Source organism: Macrobrachium rosenbergii, chromosome 13 (genome assembly GCF_040412425.1).
Source record: "Macrobrachium rosenbergii isolate ZJJX-2024 chromosome 13, ASM4041242v1, whole genome shotgun sequence".
NCBI lineage: Eukaryota > Metazoa > Arthropoda > Malacostraca > Decapoda > Palaemonidae > Macrobrachium > Macrobrachium rosenbergii.
The window spans coordinates 57,549,409-57,573,605 of record NC_089753.1 but is presented as its reverse complement, the minus strand read 5'-3'; the positions used below and the strand labels follow the sequence as shown (position 1 = coordinate 57,573,605).

The 24,197-nt window shown below is 34.9% G+C and overlaps 1 long non-coding RNA gene across 3 annotated transcripts in view; it reads right to left on the bottom strand.

Moving 5' to 3' along the window:
* Nucleotides 1-24,197, bottom strand: part of LOC136845349 (uncharacterized) — a 753,869-nt gene that overhangs the window by 276,129 nt on the left and 453,543 nt on the right. For all 3 annotated transcript variants that reach the window (XR_010855145.1, XR_010855146.1, XR_010855147.1), the window contains one exon: nucleotides 2,361-2,580. This is a non-coding gene — a long non-coding RNA (uncharacterized lncRNA). The remainder of the gene's footprint in view (nucleotides 1-2,360; nucleotides 2,581-24,197) is intronic.

Sequence of the window (24,197 nt, the reverse complement as noted above, 5' to 3'; positions counted from 1 at the left end):
GCAGTCATGCATGTTATAACAACAGCGTTTGGGGAAAGCAAACTATAACGAAGGGTGAGCAATGTAAAAAAATCACCTATCCCCTACCCCGTCTGTCAAAGGCTCCTTATTCAGATCACCTAAAATCTAAATATTGTCGATAACGAGACCCTTCCTTTGGTCAAATGTTCGTCAAAATCTACATTTAATTGTTTACGTGATCTTGCTAACCAACAGATGAACAAACGAACCGAACCAAGAGCAGAACTTACTTGTCATAGGTAATTATAAAGAATATCAGACACAAAGCTTGCAGACTACAGCTTGTGGTTATAAACGGCCACATGAACTTTGTACACTGCTGTTGACAAGACAAGCTTTTCGAAACTAATGCCCGCGTCACATATTGGCGATTCAAGAGCGAGACCGTTGTAATTTGCTCATTACGACGCGGTAACGCTCTAGGTAGGACCAAATTGGCCGTCAATCGGCATGATTCGTAACCGCGCCCCCGAGTTTGACGACGTCCGCCAAGTGATGGTGGAAGTTAAGCAACGGACTTTATTTGCCTGCTATTATCAGTGTAGGGTTCAGGCTGGGACGATCCACCAGCATAATAAATGAAAGAGTGAAGAAGGAGATGTTGTTAATTTTCGCAAATATAAACGTTCAAGAGCATATTGAAACAAGTTGGTTTCTAAAATACAGGAATGATTCAAATAAGAAACCGATGAATTATAACTGATTTTATTCTTGACATAGCTACTACTAGCCATACACTGCAAATCTTCATTGAGCGGCCCAGAGGGGAAAGGAGTTTACCTGACCAGTTATCTACAGTACATATGTCATATATTATAGGATGTCATGATGCTAGTCATAATCTCAAGTATTTGCGATATAAGCGTCTGTAAAAGAAATAACACACAGAGAGAGGTTAACTGCCGTGTTTAGCAAATTATATAGTCGAGGGGATCAAAATGATTTTCTCGTGGTCCACACGTAAACAAATCCTGCACTTGAAAATGGCCTTTCCTTCCAATGCTTTCAGGTTACCTGTGCAAAGCAAGAGGACAGAACAACATGAACAGGACAAAAACCTCAGGGAGGGAAAAGAATTGTTCAGATCACCTTTAGAGGAACTGCAAAATGACAGAAAAGGAAATTACAAGAGCTGACGACAGACATCTTTAAAAAAAAATGGAACCAGTGAAAGCAAAAGTTCAAGTAATGTTTTACCCTCTAAGCAAGCTTCAGAAGAAACAGCAGACACTAGCATTCTCTTTGGCGCCCAGAATCAAAGTAGCGAAGATTCTCACTCACAGTGAAGTTCTCAGGAAACCCTTATGAAACGAAATGGAGCCAAAGGGGCTTTGTTTGTTCCCCCAGTAAATACACATTGGAATCAGAGCGATAACTCATAATTCACGAACATCTCCCTAAAAGGAAAAATTCATATGCCTGCTCAGACTGGTCTTTCAACAGTACAGAAAAGTGAAATCTCCAAATTCATGAAAGAATCCATACAGGAGAGACACGAAATGCTAGTTCATATTGCAATTTTACGTGTGAAGGAAAAAGCGACCTGAAAGTTCATGAACCTATTCGTACAGGGGAGGGATTTTAAGTTTGATCAACGTGTGGCTACTTAGTGCAACGAAAAGTTTTCTTATTATCATTTGTTAAGAACGCATACTATTACTTTTCAAATGTCAAATGGTGTATTTGTATAAATGAGAAAGGGATGAGAGAGCATAGATTAAAACATTTTAATCGAGTCACTATCACTGAACTTAAAACTCTGTCATAAACTTGACCACTGTGATATTTCCACATATGTTCTTTACAACATCTGTGCTAAAGCTATCTTAACCTGTCAGTGAATAAGACTTTATCTTAGAATGCCACAGAAGTATGAGACACTGAGGGACAATCCCAGTAGGTCATAAGAAATACTGTATGAGTGAGAGCCAAATTGGACTTAAACGCCACTCACTGACTGCGTTAGGGATCCCTTCTCAACCCCGTTCCCCTCCCCCCCATAATGCGGTATAGCAGGGACAGTTAGCCTCATAGCATAATCTCGGTCACATTTATCGGGTTTTAGTAATATTACCAAGAGCTCCATTGTCTGCAAAGTCTTCACTCGAAATACTAATAAATGTATTCAGAATTCACTGATGTCAATTCCAGACACCTTTTATTTCCCCCTTATTAAAAAGATTTTAATGGATTCTTACTTCATGGGAAATTCAAGTCTCCTAGTCGCATTTCAAAAGTATCTTGACACTGAAAATATGCAGTTTCTAAAGAATTAAAAAATGCACATTTAATTATTTCACAAACATTGACAATAAAAGTCAAATGAAAGTAAATCTCACCTTCATATAATATCGTCCGATTCCTGATTATTCGGATGAAAGCTACGAGACGGGAAGCTGAAGATGAGCGACACCGTGGAAATGAAATGAAAGCTCAGTAGAGATGAGTGGTAGACTTCCACAGACACCCTCTGTGTCACACGGCGCGCGTTGGAGGCAGTGAAGATGATGAATTGTGTATTCTCAGTTACTTTTCTTTTAACGCTGGCTCAGTTAACATCTGGAAGAAAATAATTATAGCTTGGATTAATTAACAGCGCTTTTAAGCAGTGGTTTGGGGTCTTAAAGGTCCTATAAAGACGCAGTAGTTGTTAAATCCCAATGACTTTGATACTTTAAAGATGATTGAAAATTAATGACCCATTGTACTAATACTTCCTTTCATACTCCGAGAGAAAGTAGGTTGAAGGGAGGAGTTGAACTTTTTGTTCTCAGCAGCTCTCCTCATCTGAACAACTACATCTAAGCAGCGCTGGCCACCGTAAGTTTCATACCATAAATTTACGAGTGAAAGTTGTCCAAAGCATTGGGTATTTATCTAACTTGGCTGTATTAAGTAGTAGCCTGATGTACCTGTGTTATTTTCTGGGAATGAAAAAGGAGTAAAGATACAAAAGGTAAAGAAATGGATATTATTTGCCGGCTACTCTCTTTCATAAAATGGAAAAAACATAATTTCGCTGCACACATTTTCATTCAATACATTTTGAAAGGCTTTGATATTATAAAAAATCAAAACGAGTCATTTTTACACTTGTCTAGTCTTATGGTGAATCTCTGTATGATGGCTTTGTTTAGCTAATTTCTTCTCCGGTGAGCGCCACACTGATCCCACTTGGTATCCAACATATATTTGAGTTCATGAAGATCAGCGTGGCCTGATTCGTTAAAATACATGTCTAATGGAAAGCTTTACATAACAGCTAAATTAAGACCCCCAGAAAGGTTTCACTCTTCAAACCAAATACTTAGGATTTCTTTCTTGCTTATATTTTGCTTATAAGTACATGTCAGGGAATAAATTATTGTCTTGGATTCGTGTCTATAAACGTTGAAAGTCTGTCCTTATGAAGAATAAGGCAAGCACTGCTCAATAGGCGGTTCTTAAGTCGCATGATCCTTGGTACGATGAAATGTGAAAAAGAATAGTTCTCTAATATCTGTTGCCTCATCAGTCAGCATTAAAACCTAATTATAAAACACTGCTCTTCCTGGAAGCATTCAACATTTTGACGTCACTGCAGAGACAAGCCATCGTAGTATGGAGGTACTGATGTAAGTATAATGAAGGGGAAACCTGTTGATAGGGACAAAAGGTTCTAATAATTAAGGTGAAACTATTGCCATAACATGCTTCTTTAACATGTCTTACATTTCCTATCCATCATTGAAAGTTTCATCTGCTGCGCAATGAAAAAAAATCTTTTTTCTTTTTTTTACTGAATTTTTTGCCATCCATAATATTTTTGCTCTTCAACTAGAATCACAAAAAGTTCCCATCTTATGGTGTTCGTTGGTTAGTTCTTGAAGATTATATATATATATATATATATATATATATATATATATATATATATATATATATATATATATATATATATATATATATATATATACAGTATATATATGTATATATGTACAGTATATATTTATATATATATATATATATATATATATTTATATATATATATATATATATATATATATATATATATGTATATATAGTATATATATATATGTATAATATACATACATATATATATATATACATATACAGTTACGATGAATATTTTTATCAATCCTTTACGTATACTGTACACACATCCTATGTCATTTTCCTGGACCTTGATACCCTGTACAAAATATTGTTAAAGATATCGCATAAAAGCCCATCTGTCTGGCTCGTAAATTTCAGCCAGGTTTTTGTTCTTTGTAGATTTATCCAAATAAGGTAACTCCAGTAAAACCGACTGATATATAAAATTCATATTCATATCAGAGCGCCATTCCCTGCGCGACCGACTAATTAATTTGATTTTTATACGCGAAGATTCGAGTGGTGAAATTCCTGTCGCGATTTTCATAAAATGTCATTTAAGAATAAACCTTTGTCCTGTCTCTTTACTTTGCATGTGAAAGGCAACGGTAAAAGTTAAGATGCGTGAGAAGAATCTACAGGTTTTACAGGGAGTCCTTCACCTCGGGAAATGAGGAATTCGAAAATGTGGAAATCTACGATTGTCTTGAAAATTTACTCGAGCAGGCAAGATTTCTTCTTCTTCTTCTTCTTCTTCTTCTTCTTCTTCTTCAGAGAGAGAGAGAGAGAGAGAGAGAGAGAGAGAGAGAGAGAGAGAGAGAGAATTTACTTGTTAGCCTAAAGAAATGTTCATATTCTAATGGCAAATGTATCTGAAGGTGTTGAAAGGTTAGTGATCAATTAATCCATGTTCATTGCAAATGTAAAATCCTAATGTAGACAATTATGGCCAATGAAATCTTTCATGATTAACCAATGATGGAAATTGTGAAAGGCGTGCGATGGTAATAACATCCTGTGATACATAAGGGCATAGATGGAAGGAAAATAATGTAATGACTAGAGAAATGGTGATATTCGGTTGAGAAAACAGACATGAATATGAAGAGGAAATCAGCCAATGACAATACCATGAAAAACGACAGATTGCTGGAGAAAGTAAAGTGAGGAGTTCATGAGGGAGAGAGAGTGAAAAAACTCGAAAGTCTCTTGCTTTGTCAAGACAAAAACTGTTAAGTAAGAAAACTTCCATTCGTAGGACGTATGGAAATATAAAGAACAAAACGAAATGCTTAGGTTTTGTTTGGAGACCATTGTACTGGTGACGAATTTTCTAAGTTGTACAGGGTTATGAAATGTCTCAGCTTTATAATCTTTATTGTGTTTTGTTGTCACTAGCTCTCAGAATCTTTACTAATGAGAATATGCCACAAAATGCCGTGAGAACGTCTGGACATTGCAACTTTCAAGTATTATTATATGAGTATTCAGAAAATAAACTTTTGGCTAAGAATAAATAAATGAAAGTGTAATCACTCCTTTATATATACTGAGGTAATTCAGAGTAAAAAAGAGAAAACAAAAACATTTTAAAATTATTGGGACAGGTCCCGCGGGGATGAATCACGGACTACATTTGCTAGTGATAAAAATAGGTGGCGTCGTAAAGAAATGCTTAGGAGCTTTAGAATAATGTAGAATAAGCTGGATGGTTCCATGATAACAACTGAAAAATACGAGAGAATGGTGAATAATGTACGGCGTTGATATGGCACTAATACCTAAGATGCTCTGGGAAGGCATTTACCTGCATAATTCATCTGTCAGAGGTGTAATCCTCTTTCTTACTCTTAAATCCATTTTTAGGAGGTGTAAAATTCGGTTACATCAACACATTTTCTCTAGTACATCGGAAAACATAACCTCATTAATTTACTGATTGTGCAAACAATTATGTGGGACAGACACACACTATATATATATATATATATATATATATATATATATATATATATATATATATATATATATATATATATATATATATATATATATATACACACACATATATATATATATATTAATTTATATGATTGTATAAACAATTATGTATATATATATATATATATATATATATATATATATATATATATATATATATATATATATATATATATATATATATATATATATATATATATAAACTTTCCAGCTTATCGATAAATTACAGTGGTAATTGGGTACTAGTAATTAACTTTGACTACCTCAACCGAACAAGTAAGAAGAATCACCTAAAACTTTCAATTGTTATAACTATTATGGTAAGAGATACCCCATTCCAAACGAAATACTACAGAGCAATTTGCCACTGATCAAAATGTTAAAAATATTAAAATACAGTTCTGCAAAACAGAGTAAGAAACTACAGAAAAACACTGGAATTCATATCAGCACTGAAACATAAAACCTAAAATGAATAATAATCATGAATACGACATTAATCAAAGTATATGATCTGAAAATAAAAATATATACAATGGTAATGGATAAAAAATAATTGGCTCAAGCTTGTTTAAAGACGAGGGAGTGACAGAGTTGGTTAAATGGTTAAGATTTTCGGATTGTTGCATAATGAAGCGAGCAGGGTTGCAAACAGAAAAAACCAAGTTTGTTTTTTTGCGAAAAAAACAGCCTGAAAAAAAGGCCGAAATTTTATTTTTTTTTTTTTAAATATTTCTTCACACTCTATTGCTTCCTAAAATACAAAAAACGGCTAACTGTGGTTATATTATGCCTAGAGCTTGGGTAACAAGTCAATTTAACAGTGGAGAGAAAAATCTATAAGTGTGAAAAATAAAACCAGGGATAAGTAAGGAAAACTAATGGTATCTCAACCAACACCCGCCTGGGATTATGAAAGTTTTGGGTACGTAACTACATTTACGTCATTAGAATTTCAATATTTCACATATTAACATTGAAATTTTCAATTATCAAACAAGTTTTACTGTTATTTTTCAGCCATATCTTGAAACCATGAGGTACTGGAGTCAATTATTTCAATTTCAATGCATTTGAACAGGAAGAGAAGTATGAAAACTGTATGATTGGCAACAGTTTCTTAAAAGATGTATGATACAGACATATGTGTTCAGTATCAAACATGTTCAACTGAAACTTGTATTATACATGTATCAGATTCAGAGGTATGAAAACTGTATGATTGGCAACAGTTTCTTAAAAGTGTGTATGATACAAGACATATGTGTTCAGTATCAAACATGTTCAACTGAAACTTGTATCATACATGTATCAGATTCAGAGGTATGAAAACTATATGACTGGCAACAGTTCCTTAAAAGTATGTATGGTACAACACGTGTTCAACAGCAAACATGCTCAGCCGAAACTTGTATCATAATTGTATCAATAAGCTCTGTTCCAGAACCAAAGTAAATGTACATAGCATGGATGGCAGTGTGCAGTTGTTGTGCCTGGAGAGTGGGTGAAAGGTTACTGTGTTCATTATAAGAGGTGATATATATGATATGGTGAAAGATACCACAATCCTAGTGATATTCTGTGTACATTTACTAAAAATGTGGGCTTTACTCACTGTTTAAAAACATGCCATGTTTATTAAATTTACATATAGTTTTGATTTTGTGACAGATGAATATATAAGGCATGCTATATGTCAAAATTAAGTCTAGACATATTAAGCAACGAAAAAATTGGACAGCGATCAGTGTTTACTTGGCAGTGACAATTGCCTTTAAACTTTACTATCTTTTCATTAATTTTGATTACTAATGTCAGTAAATATTATGATGAAGTTATTCCCTGGTAAGTGAACAAAAGAATTAGCCTACCATATATGTGCATGGCTACTGCATGCCATATTTATGGTTGGTGTGTACAATAGTTTCCTTTGATGAAAACTAATAAATCGTTGGCTGTGGCCTACGATAGGCTACCAGTAAGCTACGGTAGCCTATGGTAGGTAGCCAAATGTTTTTTTGCCCCGGAAATGACATAAAAGAGCGCAATAATTATTGTCCGTGTGATGTTTTGTTAGGGTTGGTTGCAGTTTAGCGTAACCGCTCGGGCTATACTAAGCCAATCCCGCAAAAGAAAATTGTTCTGCCTCAATATATATACAGTATACCAACAATAGAAGAGAAAACTCATATTTAAATAGAGGGCAAAAAAATCCTTATTTCAATGATTCCTCTAGTCTAGAAGGAAGGTGTGAGTCTTAAATAACATCATAAGTCTATAATAACTATAAGTAAAGTCTTCAAAAATGGAGAAATTGGATGCAAGGAAAAAGGCCGGAAAACGAAAAAACTCGAAAAAACTTGTTTTTTCCTGAAAAAATAATGCAAAAAACTTTTTTCACAATCCTAAGCTAGACTCGAGGAAAGGTTAAGCAGTAGTGTCTGGTGATTGGGATACGCAATTAAAATCATAATCTTCAACAGAATCATTGCAATATGCTGCGTGATTATTGAGGTGAATTGGGGGGGGGATGCAATCTTTAGTGCCAACTGACTCTTCTGTAGAAATCCGGGTCTCTGAGAATGATTTGTGTTCTCGAGAAACAACTTATTTAACTCGCCAAAAATAGCTGGCATGCATTCATTATGTAATACACCCTTTCAGTGACTTAGGTAATAGATTTAATCATTATATACTCTGCTTTGTATAGAAAAAAGACAGTATCTGAAACGCCTGGTTCAAATTTGTTCCATATATAACGAAAAACGTTATAACATAAATAAATAAGCACTTACCAAAGAGACATGTGAAAATATTAGTTTCGCTAAGGCAGTCTTTTAAATTCAGATAATAATAGATTATCTAGCGCCCGAACAGTCATTTTCTGTTATCTATGCATTTAGGTAAGTTGATCATTAGTGCAATTTTGTAAAGATAAAAAACATTTCTCTTTTAATGAGAATGAGAGATGTGGAACTTGAGCTCTCGTATGAAGACAATTTAAAAAATATCCTATTTGACTTTCAACTTCCGTGAAAGGTCAAACATTACATTTCTATCCTTACCAGAATCTAATCAGATTTTGCCAGCAGTGACGCCCATTTTTGTTAAATTTTTTTTGTGAAAATCCACCCCTAACTAATTCCTTCATCCAGCTGACAAACCGACAAATAAACAGGGCAGAAACACAGTCTTCTTTTCGACTGAGTTTTTACCGATTAGGGATTTGGTGGTCATGTAAGAGTAGAAGGGTTTTCAGTGCTCAGTTACAACAATTTGGGTGACAGAATAGGCGGAAAGAAATCGCATTTGCAACCATTGTCATAAAATTCTTTTACTCCTTCTAAAGTACATACTTTCCAGTGTCGGTTTTTGAGGTTTAAATTTTGCAACATAGTCTGTTGTATCCAGCACATGTTTAATCATTGAATAGCATCTTCAAGGAATTTCTCACTAACACAAAATGGAATATCATAATACAACAAAAATTGCGAATCGATTTTTATATTTAACGAACGTAACTAAAGGAACATAAATCGTAGAGGAAACGTCTTTTTCAGTTCTTGAATGATTTACAAAATTCAAGTCAAAAATATTTTGGTCTGATTTTCTCGCATAGGAAGCTTGACCTGAATCGAACAGCAAATTTGTTAGAATCGTTGTTGTCCAACTATTCTTTAGCTCTTGGAAGAAATAAAGAGAAGGAATAATACAAAGTCATTAAAATGCAGGCAGCTGTAGAAATCTGGAAATGGTTCCTTCTCCCTTCCCCCTGTCTGCCCCAAACGAAAAAGGAAAAAATAACTTGTAGACATTTTTTCCGAATTCCTTCTTATGTTGCTAGCAATTCACATTTATAATACCGGTTTTCTTTTTTGTGAAAATATAAATACCCTTGTTACCTGCCGATATATGTTAAAAGCCTTACAAAACGCTTGGTATATACAAAACATTTTCTATCTTCCTTTCTTTTCGGATTATAACAATGAAGAAAATAGGAAGTAATGCGTCCCATCATAATTACATAATTATAACAGCTACTGCATTTCCATAATAATTTCTAATTATGAAGTTCAAGTTACGTTTGTCATTATAACGAAGACACTAATTCACAGCATATACAGTATATGCATATATACAAGTATACATACATATATATACATAATCTATATATATATATATATATAATATATATATATATATAAGTATGAAATTCTTATCACACCGTGATTCATATACAATCATGAAGATACAAATGTCGTTTAATATCCCATTCACGCTACTTCGGAAATATCCCCGATGGGGAATTGTCACCGAAGGGGAATTTTTTAAGTGATAAATGGATCGGTACCGCCGGGTCTCGATCCCTCGACACAGTACCTTCCAACGACTCTATTCGACAGTCAAACCGCTGAGCCAACAAGAGAGGTATGCGTTAATTCCGAATCTGCCGTACTTATTTACCCGTTGAGAGCAGAGAAATTGCGCTTGGCTTCGGAATTAACCCACCTCCACCATGATAGCTCATTGGTACGTTTGGGACTCGCAGCTCCTATCATGAAATTTTTATCACACTGTGATTTATATACAATCATGAAGCTACAAATATCATTTAATATCCAATGCACGCTACTTTGGGAATATCCCCGATGGCGAATTATCACAGAAGGGGAATTATTTAAGTGATAAATGGATCGGTTCTGCCAGGTCTCGATCCCTCGACACAGTACCTTCCAACGCCTCCATTCGACAGTCAAACCATTGAGCCACCATGAGAGGTATAAGTTAATGCCGAAGCCAAGTACAATCTCTCCTCTCTCGACGGGTAAATAAGTACAGCAGCTTTGGCATTAACATAATATACCTCTCTTGGTGGCTCAGTGGTTTGACCATCGAATGGAGTCGCTGGAAGGTACTATGTCGTTGGAAGGTAATGTGTTGAGGGGGGGTACTGATCCATTTATCACTTTAAAAATTCCCCTTTGGTGATAATTCCCCATCGGGGAAATTTCGAAGTAGCGTGAATTGGATATTAAACGACATTTGTAGCTTCATGATATATATATATATATATATATATATATATATATAAATAAATATATATATATATATATATATATATATATATATATATATATATATATTATATATATATATATATACATATACAGTATATAATTATATATATATTATATATATAATAATTATACGATATGATGCCATTATCATAACCACTTACACACGTATATAACTGCGCGCAGCATACTATTTGGATAAACGCGGCAGTTTAGAGAATGAAATGCTATTCAAACTTTAATGACGCTTGATCGCAACAGATTCCGGAATACAAGTGACTTATCCCATCATGAAGACTAATGAATGATCTGATCGGGAGTCGTCGTGTCCTAATTGACAATAAAGTTAGATGGGAACGGTTGCATCAAGCTCTCTGTGGGTGATTGCATTATGATAATGCAAGAAAGAGAGAAAGAAAATGTCATGGTGAAACATATTTTTGGCTGAACAGACTTCTGATTGAAGTATCGGCTATTTCTTCCATCACCACCGATTGCAGTACCTCGAAAAGGAAGACGAACAAATTACTGAAGAAATATATACAGTATATACATATATATATATATATATATATATATATATATATATATATATATATATATATATATATATATATATATAATATAAAAGACACTTGTCACTTACTTGTGTGATATAGATATATATATATATATATATATATATATATATATATATATATATATATATATATATATATATATATATATATATATATATATATGGCTATATATAAGTAACGTCTCAAAGTAAAAGGTCGAAAAGACAGGTGATGGTATTTCTGCATCGATGGACGTTGTTTAAAATGTAGACAATTTTGCATATATTTAACCTAATCTCTGGTTAGAGCCGAGGGCTTCAAACTGCTGGCGAAGTTTTGTAAAATATCGTACTTGAGCTGTTTATCTAAAAATTTCAAAACGATTTTAAATATTCTGCTTAGAGTGGACAGGAAGCGAAATGTTGTTTTTACTGATGCGAAAAGACCAGCATTTGGCCTGGCAATTTTTATGTAAGCTATAAGACCTACCTTCCTAGTTCTGTCGATTTTCTTTTCTTTTTTTTTTTTTTTTTTGCTCAGGCTTAGCCTTCGACATTAAGACGTAATTAAAGCATGTCAGTATAAAGTAAAAAATACTGCGGTGAGTGGTTTTATCAATACACCTTCTTGGTGATGATGAGTAGTGTTGCTTAAGGACTTAAAAATGGGAAATGATATTTCACGCATGTATATCATGTTGTTACAAGGACCGCCTGACGTCAAATATTTGCTAAAGTATATGTGTCTCGCTAGTTTCACATCTTTATTATGGTTTTTGTCATTTAATGTATGGCACTGATTTCAGCATTAATGTTTATCCGCTCGTAATTCAGCTTCATATGCATGTTTCAATTACTTATGTCAACCTTGCATAAGGCATCGTTTACTTTTTCATCACGATATAGTCCTTAACAGCTTTTTTTTCTTCAGGCATTCAGATTTAATGTCGTTGCTTATGCAATAAAAACTAACAAAAAACACCTCTCATATTTACAAATGGCATTTTTGTGATAGTTTCTATACCATAGTGGAGACAAATGTTATTATGATTATATTTTGTCTTTGTTGCTATTCCATTTTCATTTAACAGAATAAAAAATTAAATTTACTCAGTGTACACTCACTCCCATGTGTGAAAAAATTGTTCTCAGTAAAAGATTCTGTGCAGCTTTATCGGAAATAAGCTGATGCTTGTTCAAAGAGACTAGTCCATGGATTGTTTTGTCCACTGACTGTCAATCTGTACAGTGTTTTAAAGCAGATACGTACATGCGAATTCCCAAATGATGGTAGATCTACGCTCACGAATGAAAAGTCACTAGTGTGTGTGCATTCAAGAGTGTAGAGTGCTGTTGCAACTGTGAAAAGGGATTTTTTTCGGTTTGGGAATCAGGAATAGTGGACTAATTCCGAGACCGTTGTAAAAGAGACTAAAAGCTTCAAATATTTATCGCTAAACTTGGAGCTGGATATTTTTCGAAAGTAGGGCATTTGTGTTCGACCAGCAAAGGCCATAGCCTACATTCCGAGCAAAGCAAAGAGATTTTTCCACAACCCTTTTGCTACTGCCTGTTTGTAAGTATGCAGAAATTTTTGTTCATCTCAAATGAACTTTTCTCTCCCTCTCTTTAAAGGATATAGAATCGTTAACAAAAAATATATAAGCCTTCCACTAAAACTGTAGCTTTCACTGGCACAGTATTTTTTACCGCGATGTCATTTCAAGTGACAAGTGTGTATAATTTATGTTATATATATATATATATATATATATATATATATATATATATATATATATATATATATATATATATATATATATATATATATATATATATATATATATATATAATTATATATACATACATTATGGTAATATATATATATATATATATATATATATATATATATATATATATATACATATATACATATACATATACACACAATTTTCCTCAACAAATTGTACACGTAATTACTCCTCAATATTGCGACGATCGTTAACTTCAGTATTCTAGATACTATGCTTGCCGTAACCCTCAAAAAGAATGCAGCAGTCTGAATGCAGACGCAAGACTTCCTTCATCCCTTCTCTTAACTTTCGCAATCTCTTGCCTTTCGTGTCAGTCATACCACAAAGAAAGGAAAAAAAAAAGAGTTGGTTTAATGCTTTTATATTTATCTCTTCTCATTGAGGTCGGTTATGTGATTTGTCTGAGACTAAAAGAGACGATGATATTTTATGAGCTACTTAACTTTTCGCTGGAGCCCATTCCTCCCTTTCACACCGGTTCGAAGTCATTTGCTACTCTTAAATGCTCGATAACATGGAACGACATAACTGAGTACATTGCATCAGTAGCAAATGAAAATGTTTCCATCATGAAAAAGACTGTCCTGTTTACGAATTTTACATGAATTTTTACATACATACATATATATAGATATGTGTATGTATGTATGTATGTATGTATGTATGTATGTATGTATGTATGTATGTATGTATGTATATATATATATATATATATATATATATATATATATATATATATATATATATATATATATATGTATGTATGTATATATATATATATATATATATATATATATATATATATATATATATATATATATATATATATATATATATATCCATACACCTATTGCCTCTCTCGGAAGTTGTCCAGAACTATTGAGCCTACTGTTTAGTAAGAATGAGGTTGCTGGCATAATGTTCTGTCATTTGTTCCGATTTGAGCTGGTAGGAATTCATACCTGGTTCGACTGGTGGGCAGTAGGCCAGTCTCGAGCATCACATCTTACTAATGCGAGCCTGTTACTAGACTACTGAGCTATGGCATATACGTATGACAAATAATGTCAAAACTTTTTTTCGGGTACCATCTGCTCGAAATACAGCGCTCATCTGTTTACATTTCGTTTTACTTATATGGGCTTTAAATCCTCAATGTACCTTGTTTTTACAAAGGATTCAGGCTTTAGAATTCTCTCCCTGCTTCCGTTTCTGTGGCTGCTGCAATAGCCTCAGTTTAGAAGGTGGATGTAATATTGATCTCTGGATGAAAGCTGTTTCTTTACTTCCAGCTTCTGTTCTTGCTCTCTTCACACTTTATTTTGCTTTGTTCAATAGTTCTTCTTTACCTTTCATTGTTTCTCTGAATTGTTTCGCTGATTACAAGGCATTCTTTGTTCAATAGTTCTTCTCAACAGTTTTCTCGTTCATATCCACATCTTTTCAAACATTTTTACCCATTTTTATTTAACTTGACTTCTCTGTCTGTCTGTTTGGGTCAAAACTTGCAACCGATTTTTGACCCACCTGAGCTACCTACCCCAAGGAGAGAGGTTGGGGGAGCCTTTCACCAGAGTGGTCATCATTATGTTTGAGATGCCACTGGTCTCCTACCATGTAAGCAATCTGTCAAAAACTGAATGCTCTAAAAAGCAACCCTCCATAACCATAAAGCTAACTCTACAGTTATTACTGTTTATTCAGGCAACCCAAAAGTTACTGACAACTTGTAGTAAAAGTTGCAATTCCTGTAACCAACACACGCCGTCTTTATTTATTTAATTACTTCCTGTGGGGCAGAGAGATGGCGTCGACTACTCTAACAAGTGATTGGTAGAAGAAAGTGGGAAAGAAAGAAAGAAAATACTAAGGGGGCGTTTAGCTCCCTATATATATGTATATTTATATTTATATATATATATATATATATATATATATATATATATATATATATATATATATATATATATATATATATATATATATATATATATATGTATATATATATATATATATATATATATATATCAATATATATATATAAATTTGTCCCTGATATATTCATTTAAATTCGCAACTAAATTCACTGTTATGTTCATCTTTCAATTACTAAGAGAATAATATATTTTCAAATTTTATATCCTTTACCGCCATGGGAATTTTTTTAGTCTCCCTCCTCCTTGATAATAAGACCTACACACTCATTTCACATAGCCAAAACATCCTTTACTAACTATGCAGACAATTCCACCAAACCATCACTACTTAAATCATTCTGACTCGACATATAGTAAAAACAATTATTAATCCATCTCAACAGGCTCCATATTTTTCTTTTCCTCCAATTCAATGTCCCCCCCTCTGCTTCCATAAAAGAGAACTACCTTCAGAAGCCTTTCTTCTGTTGTCACAGGCTTACGCACATTTCTATCTTCCAAACTAAAATTCCTTGCTGCATCTTCCTTGCCTCCGTTTACAAGCGTACAATAATCTTGCCTAACAGTTTTGCTTCAGCTTTTGTCCCGTACAAATACTCTCCAACTTCACCTTTCTCTAGATCCTTTTACCATTACCTTTAGATGGTGGCAGTACCACCTGAGAACATCAGCCTCTTCAAACTTCAATAGTGAGATTTCTTGGATTTCCACAAATCAGAACTGATAAATCTCTCAACAGAATTTTACCTGAAATTAACGCATGGTGCACATTACCGGGGATGAGGTCAAACCTTCATAAAACTCAAGGTGCAATTGTTGTTAGGTCTAGGAGTTTCGTCCCCCCCCCACCCCCAAGGCGTAACTCATTTTTAATTCTAGGTGTCATTCATTATTACAGAATCGCCTTTTGAGAAACATCCGAGCTATCTGTTCAGTTGCACTAAATATCAGTATTTGGGAAGTATTTCAAGAATTTTGGTGTCCGGTCCATCTCAATGAACTCTTCTGTCATGTTTCGAATATTGTTCCCCTGTTTGGTCTTCAGCATCCGACTCATCTTAGGTTGCTGTACAAAAACCTGTTCTGTTAAATTTCATATCCCAGATTTTAGAATTAATATTTGACACTGTCGTTCACAAGGCTCACTGTATATGCTGTATAAAATTTCTCGTTCTTCTGATAAACTTCTGCACTCAGATCTTCCAAGATTACCATCCACCGAGCAGTACTGAATACGCAATTAAATTATAATTGTCTGGTATTTCCTTATGTGAAGTTGAACATCGCAGTTTTTATAAGATCTACACCTGGTGTGATGCAATTACACAATGATTATCTGGCATATTAAGGATCGATGAAAATGCGCTACTTCTCTGCCTGATTATTTCTTAAGAGATCTGACTATATGTATAGATTGTAAAATTATAAACAGTCCACAAAGACGCCAATATCCAACGGTATTTAGCACAGAGGTATTGAATTTTATTTCAAAACATACATACTGTAGAATCTTACGCCTAACAAACTTATACTTCTCTGCCGAAGATGACCAATAGAAACAGTTCAGCTAAAAGCACTGACTGGAGAAATAAACAAATCCGAAGTCAGAGAATACAGAAGAAAAAAAAAAAGCTAACTGACTGGAATACGTACGAGCTACATTCCAGAAGTAAACCCTTTACTTTTAATAGCACCATTACATATAGTAGACCTACTTCCTTAAACTTCGAATTGTCCATTTTATGCGTCTTAATGAGAGAGAGAGAGAGAGAGAGAGAGAGAGAGAGAGAGAGAGAGAGAGAGAGACTGACTCAATACAGGGTGAACCAAAAGTAGGTGGACAGTAGATGGTAGCATTGATTTTGAGATTACATATACTGTACAGTTGTATTAACTAATACAATTAAATTTGTATAAACAATTATTACATATACAATTAAATTTTATTGCTTACCATAATACAACACAAAGGCACTGAAAATTATATTACTGCAGGTGCTTAAACTGCTGTCCATCACAATTTACACAACTTTGAATTCTACCTTTCACGCTTCGACACACATTTTTGCACAAGTCTCTTTGTGTAGGCTATTAATTTCTTGATATGCATTTCTGATGTAATTTTTCAAATTGCCAACAATTTGTGGTTTTCGACCAATTATAATAAACACCATCACTATAGTATAAGCCTAACACAAACCTTATTTCACCTACTTTTGGTTCACCCTATATGTGACAAACCACAGGGTCATTACTAATCGCATTATTAATCCCTAATCGATGGGTAACCTCGACTTCCTCGGATTAATCAGATGGTGGTTCTCCTTTAAGCAATCGTAGACGGGGCTTTGCTGATTCCTTATTCGTTTTTCAGTTCTCCCATTCCGGTCCTTCTTTCTCTAATTCCTATCTATTCCTTTCCAAATCCCGTCCGAGTAATACTGTCATCGTCCAGGTGCCTCTTTTGTAGTCATCCCTCATACTAAGTCTTACCGCTGCCTGCCTCCTAAATAGAACCCATAAATTATGATTATCTAGCAAAGGTTTAATTTATTACGTGCCTCATCGACCGGTGCGCGGTGGAGGAAAGATTCACTGCAGCGTACTTGATTATCCTGTATTTTTTATTTATTAATTAATTAATTTTTTTTTACATCGGTCGAGTAATGAAATAGTCTGGTAAACAATTTCCTCAGTTTAATAAGAATATTTTTTTCGTCTTAATACGTAAGTTTTCCGTGTAAACTTTCTCATTACAGAATTGGGGGGAAAGTGTCAAGATATGTAAGATTTAAATGAGCTCTTTCTGAACTTTCTCACTTTCATGGTGTGCGTGAGAATGTGTAAAGAAGCACATTTCGATACAATATTCTAAACTTATCTACCCCACTTCCCTAACTTCCTTTTATTTCCACTCTCCTTTTAAGTCTACTGAATGTAGGCTCTATGGAAAATGGAAAACTAACTTTTTAAACTCAAACAAGAATTGCTAGAGAAAAGTTAGAAAGATCACTCAGAAACTTTCCTTGATGTTTTTCACACCCTGCAGGAAGTGAGCATAAAAATTACTACAATGAAATGTAACAGTAAACTCTAACCTCTTCGTTTTTTATTTAGATAAATAAAAATTGTATAGAAAAGAATAAGAAATACAGAATTTAGGCCCCAGGTCAAGCGCTGGACCTATGAGGTCACTCAGGTCTGAAAGGGAAATTGACAGTAAGAAGCTTTGAAAGGCGTAACAGGAGGAAAACATCGCAGTTGCACTATGAAACAACTGTTAGAGAGGGTGGAATGTCAGATGGAAGAAAGCGAATATGAACGGAGGTACAATAAAAGGAATGAAAGAGGTTGCAGCTAGGGGCCGATGGGACCCTGCAAAGACCTTTAAATACTGCCCACAGTCATAGGCGTTAAATTATGTACAGCAGGTACGAATTTGAAGAAGTTTAGCAAAACTACGTAGCTATTATTCTATTCTTTATTCAGATTATATACATATATGCATCCTCTTATGTATGCTTTCACACCGAAATTCACTCAAATAATACAACGCCGAGGCAACTTTTAAGATATTACAACTTACAAAAGGAACATCCTATCAATATTTATTTTTACATTATTTTTCACGAAAAAAGGCATGACTAGCAAGATCACCAACTACGTGAAAACATATACAAATCAGGCTTGGAGCAAATACATATGTTTTACACGAATTATAACAATTACAGTTATAATTACCTGTGCTATTATCAAATTACAACTACAATTACAATGAGGGAACATCTCAAACACAAATATAATAAAAATTAATTTCAAGCATTAAAAACTTCATTTATAAATATATAACCATAGAAAATAAAAAAAGATGCAGATAAAAAAAACGTGAATTTGATCTCCTTTTAAAATCAGTTCATACAACAAAATTAATAAGTTGTAAAAGCTTTAGTACAACAACAAATGAAACGTATTTCTAAAATTTTAGACCTGCAGAAATTAACGTTAACATGAATAATTCTCATCCGAAGATTACTTCATATTTGACAAAATTCTGTTGCAGTTAAAATTACCATTTGATAGAAATAAAGAATTATAAGTATAATTACGTAAATGTGTAACTAATTACTTTTCTATAAAATTATCATCTCCAACCCTGTACAAATACAGAAGAAAATCTTTATTACACTACATTTTATAGCATATTTAGAAATAAATTAAAAGAACATTTTGTCCCTTCTCTTTCGTTTGCCAAATACATCTATTATGGTGTTCATATCTATCCTGCTGGCATAACCTCATTCAATGCAGAGAAGTTCTAATGCTGAGACCCTATCCTGATCCATAGTAGATCTAAGGTAAGTCTTGAGTCTTCTCAAGCACGAGAATGACCTCTCTGCTGAACAAGATGTTGCGGGTAAGGTTGCCAGGGTTTTTACCATCTCATTTAAGTGTGGCAAAGTTTCACACAGAGCATTTGAGTAAAGATACCTTATCACTTTATTTGCAGTATTCAAATCCACGCCTTCCAGATTGTGAAAAATGGCAGTTTCAGCCATTGGGATGTCTTGATCCACATTGTAGATTTCAGACACTTCCTTGAAATCATCTTGTACCGCGTTTCCTAATATCATTTTTGCCAGGGATGTCAGGATATGTGTATCCCTGCTTGCAAATCTCTCTCTCATTTCAGTGAGAACTCTGTACACACTGAAGGCATAACCGCTAGCCACCAATTCTTCTGTTACAACTGTTTGGAAACAATAAGAATGTTCAGGTAGGAACACTACGTAGCGAACCGATTGGTCTATCTTCAGAGGCGATTGGGGTCAACCTTGTTTCCTCTCTCTCTCTTTCAACAGCGAGTCTTTCTCAGTGGGTATTTCACACGCCTCTCTCTCTCTCTCTCTCTCTCTCTCTCTCTCTCTCTCTCTCTCTCTCTCAACTAACGTCACAAAGATCTCTTTCGTTCTCACGGATTTCTCTCTTTCTCTCTCAATCCACATTAAAGAAATGAAATGGGGAAAACTCAATCTTTCCTACCAAAAATAGATTTATTACTTAAAGCAACCCAACAAGCAATGAACAAACAAAGCAAAGATTAAAATGCACCATAAATGAAGTGTCAATTAAGAAAAACATCTAACTCAAGATTTAGTCTCAGTCCAACTAAAAATCTGATTATGGCTGCCTGCAAATTCAAAAATTTCACATATTTTTAGACTTTGTAAAGTCTAGTCTCGAGTCTCCACATTTAGACATTTCCACTGTCTTTCTCTTCAGCATGATAACATCATGTTTTGCCCACAAAATTCACCACAACCACAACCATGACATCTGTTCACAGTCCCAAAAATTAAGTGCAAAAACATAATAATGGAAAGTCTAAAATGCATGAGTAAATAGCATACTTAAAATATAGAACACAATAAAATAGAATATTGAAATATAAAATCTACATCCACTTCCCACACAAAATCCTTGAAATATGTAAAAAAAACACAAGTTCAAACATGTTTGAAATATGGTAAAAGGTTTCATAGAAAAACGAAGAGACTGTACCTTATTCTGCCAATTCAGCTCGCCACACTCAAAGATAATGTCTTCACGATCCCGATCTAGGTCTGCTAATGAACGACCGAACTAATTTTTGGGCAGAATTAGACACAAAATCAACTATAACACACGAACTCTTGTACGCTCATAGCGACTTGGTCATATGCCAGGCTGAGATGATCAACTATTTGCTGAATACAAGGATTTTGCAACTTTGCTTCAACAGTACCATCTGGCAACCAAAAAAAATCACCTTTTAACATTGTGGCGGCCATATTTTCTGAAATACATAGTAAGCAATCCTGGCTCTTGGATGGTCTATGAGATGGGTTCTTGTTCCTCCTGAGAGTGCTTGCAGCCTCTTGGACTTTTCATCATGTTTGATCCAGTTTTTCTGGCTTTTTCCCAAATGAGAGAAAACATATCTTCCTCCTGTACTTTTTGAGGGTTTCAAGCACCCTTTGCATCCTGCAGGTATCAGAGGCATTTTTTGGCATCTTTTTTTGCAAGCCAAGGAAGACAACTCTTTGACAAGACCCTTTGCATCCACAGCAAGTAAGAATTCTCTCAGGTTGTTGCTCTACAGCTTTCACAGCCTCCCATCTACAGGACCAGCGTGTCTCACTTAGAGACTTCAATTTGATGTATGGACTGTATGGTGTTGGGTCAATATCTGGCATGTGTACAGAACGGAGAACATTCTCTCGCTTAGGTGTATTAAAGAAGTTTTGGGTGGACTGGACAACTCCAAGAGCATTCTTGATGACAGTATTTTCCTGCAGTGTATCCTGTAGTGCAAGGTTGAGTAAGTGCCCATAACAGTGGACATAGCTGGCCTTGGGTGCAACCTCTTGCACTCTTGTAGCCACACCTTTCTCTTTGCCACTTATGTTAGATGCCCCATCATAGCACTGGCCAACTACATCCTCAATTCTCAGCTCCATTTTGTGAAGTACATCCAATACCAGTTGGAAGAGTGCCTTTCCCTTTGCAGACTTTACTTCATGGAAGCCAACGAAGGTTTCTGCTGGTTGACCATTGTGTATATAGCGCAAACACACAGACACTTGCTCCTTGTTGCTGACATCTGTTGTTTCATACTATGAGGCTAAACTTCCCAGTTTTTCCCACAGGTTTAGATATGTCCTTTAGAACAAGGTCAGATGTAATATTTAGAATCTCACTCTGGATGTTTGGTGAGAGCCACAGCTGATGTGTTGCCAGCTGAGAAGTTAATCTCTCGGCAAGCCATGGGATGTCCTTACATCGAAGATGCAAAAGTTCTATCAAGTTTCCTCGATTTACCTCTGAATCCTGTCCAATGTTGGACCTATCTTCTGAATGCCCTCTTTGGGGAATGTTTTGTTGTGCAATGAAAAGGATGGACTCGACAATCACTCTGAGATAGGCTCCGTTCTTTTGGACCATGTCTCTGTGAGCATTATCAAGTTGGACCAAAACTGACGTTTCTTGTCTTTTGTTTCTCTCCAGTGCAATCCATTTTGACATGGCTAATTTGTGACTGTTGCTCTGAGCGTGCTTTGCCAGTCTTTCAGGCTTTTTCCAGTTGCTGAATGCAAAGGAATGATCACTGAGAAATTTTTCACAGGGAAAGCACACAATTGATGGTGAGACCCGAGCGTCTCTCTCTCTCTCTCTCTTGCACGCCATATTTGTTCATAATATTAGCTTCTAACATATTCTATAACTACCATACATATTATATATACTCTCATTTGTAATGGTAATTAACATGCGATTATTTATCATATGATTACAAATACAGGTTTATAATTATTTTTATTCTTATGCTTATTAAAAAAAAAAAGCTTTCCCGAATGCCCAAATATCTCAACCATTTGCCCGACAAGTTTATTTTTACTTTCATTTCTGTTATTTATTTATTTTTTTATTCATTATTACTTTTTTTATATAAAATGAAAAATTCCTTCCCCGAATGCCCGAATATCTCGACCGATTTGCCCGAACTTTAGCCGATTCCCGGAACCAGGCGGGGCAATTGCCCACCCCCCTGGCCCCCTGGCCGGTACGCCTATGGTGACAATGTAAAAAGCTTATTGTTTCTCTTTTGTTTCTGTTTCCTAATAGTAGCAGTTAAGACTCGCACCATCGACGGATGGTCTCTTGTTTGTCACTTTTTCATCAGTTGTATTTCGACAGAGATCTTTCGCATTCACAATTGATCCCTGATCCCCTCTTCCTGTCGAGAGAGAGCAACCAGATTTGCAGAACAGCAGCACCAATATGCAGTAAATATTTTGCCTCGCTGTTGAACTTTCCAGTTCCATAGGTCCTTCCTTATACCGTTGGACTGTTGAACAGCCTCCTGGAGGATGTCGTGTAATTGGAACTTCATGGAACTTCAGGAGTTCGAGCGAAGATGCAATGTATTACTACCCTAATACGATTCGCCTCGCATTTTGATACATTTTTATCTATTTATTAATTTCTTTTTTCTTTTTTGGTAAGTGACATCCTTTCTTTCTCCATTTCCCTTTATTTCTTCATAATGAAGGCCATATTCTTTGGAAGCTTGAATCTCAAGTCAATGGCCCATGCGGTGGGCTTGTTCTACATGCATAAGTTTAATCTTCCTAATAATAATAATAATAATAATGATAATTTGAACATTTATACACGTTTCATAGGAATTCAGTTCGTCTTCAACATCTGAATGTACATAAACACTTTATACGAATCCAGTTCCTCGATGGAAAAGGTTACTGTTACCTGCTCCATGAAGGTAGATCTGTTCTGGTACAGTCGACTTGATAACAATAGATTCAAGTATTGTTAAATCATTTTCATTTTGTACCTGTCCTATTCTTGTAAAGATATGTAAAACTTTTATAGAAAATATAGACTTTTCAATAATAAGACAGGTACAAAAAGAAAATGATTTAACAATACTTGAATCTACTGTATTATTATCAAATTGGCTGTACCACCGTTAAGCTCCCAAATTTATTGCCTAATGGTCTTCTTGAACTGTTTCTTCTCTCTGTTTGTTTATTTACTTATTTCTCTCTCTCTCTCTCTCTCTCTCTCTCTCTCTCTCTCTCTCTCTCTCTCTCTTGCTATTGCAGCAAAGTTTGATACTCTCGATCGATTCCTCTCTCAAGCACGAATTATCTCCATATAAAAACAACCCCCTAGGGGGGGTATTACGATCAGTGTGCCTCACGCGGTGCAATGTAGGCATCACTTAAGGCTCTTTGCAGCGTCCCTTCGGCCCCTAGCTGCAACCTCTTTCATTCCCTTTACTGTACCTCTTTCCTTGTTCTCTTTCATCCTTCTTTCTATCCACCCTCTTCTAACAATTGTTTCATAGTGCAACTGC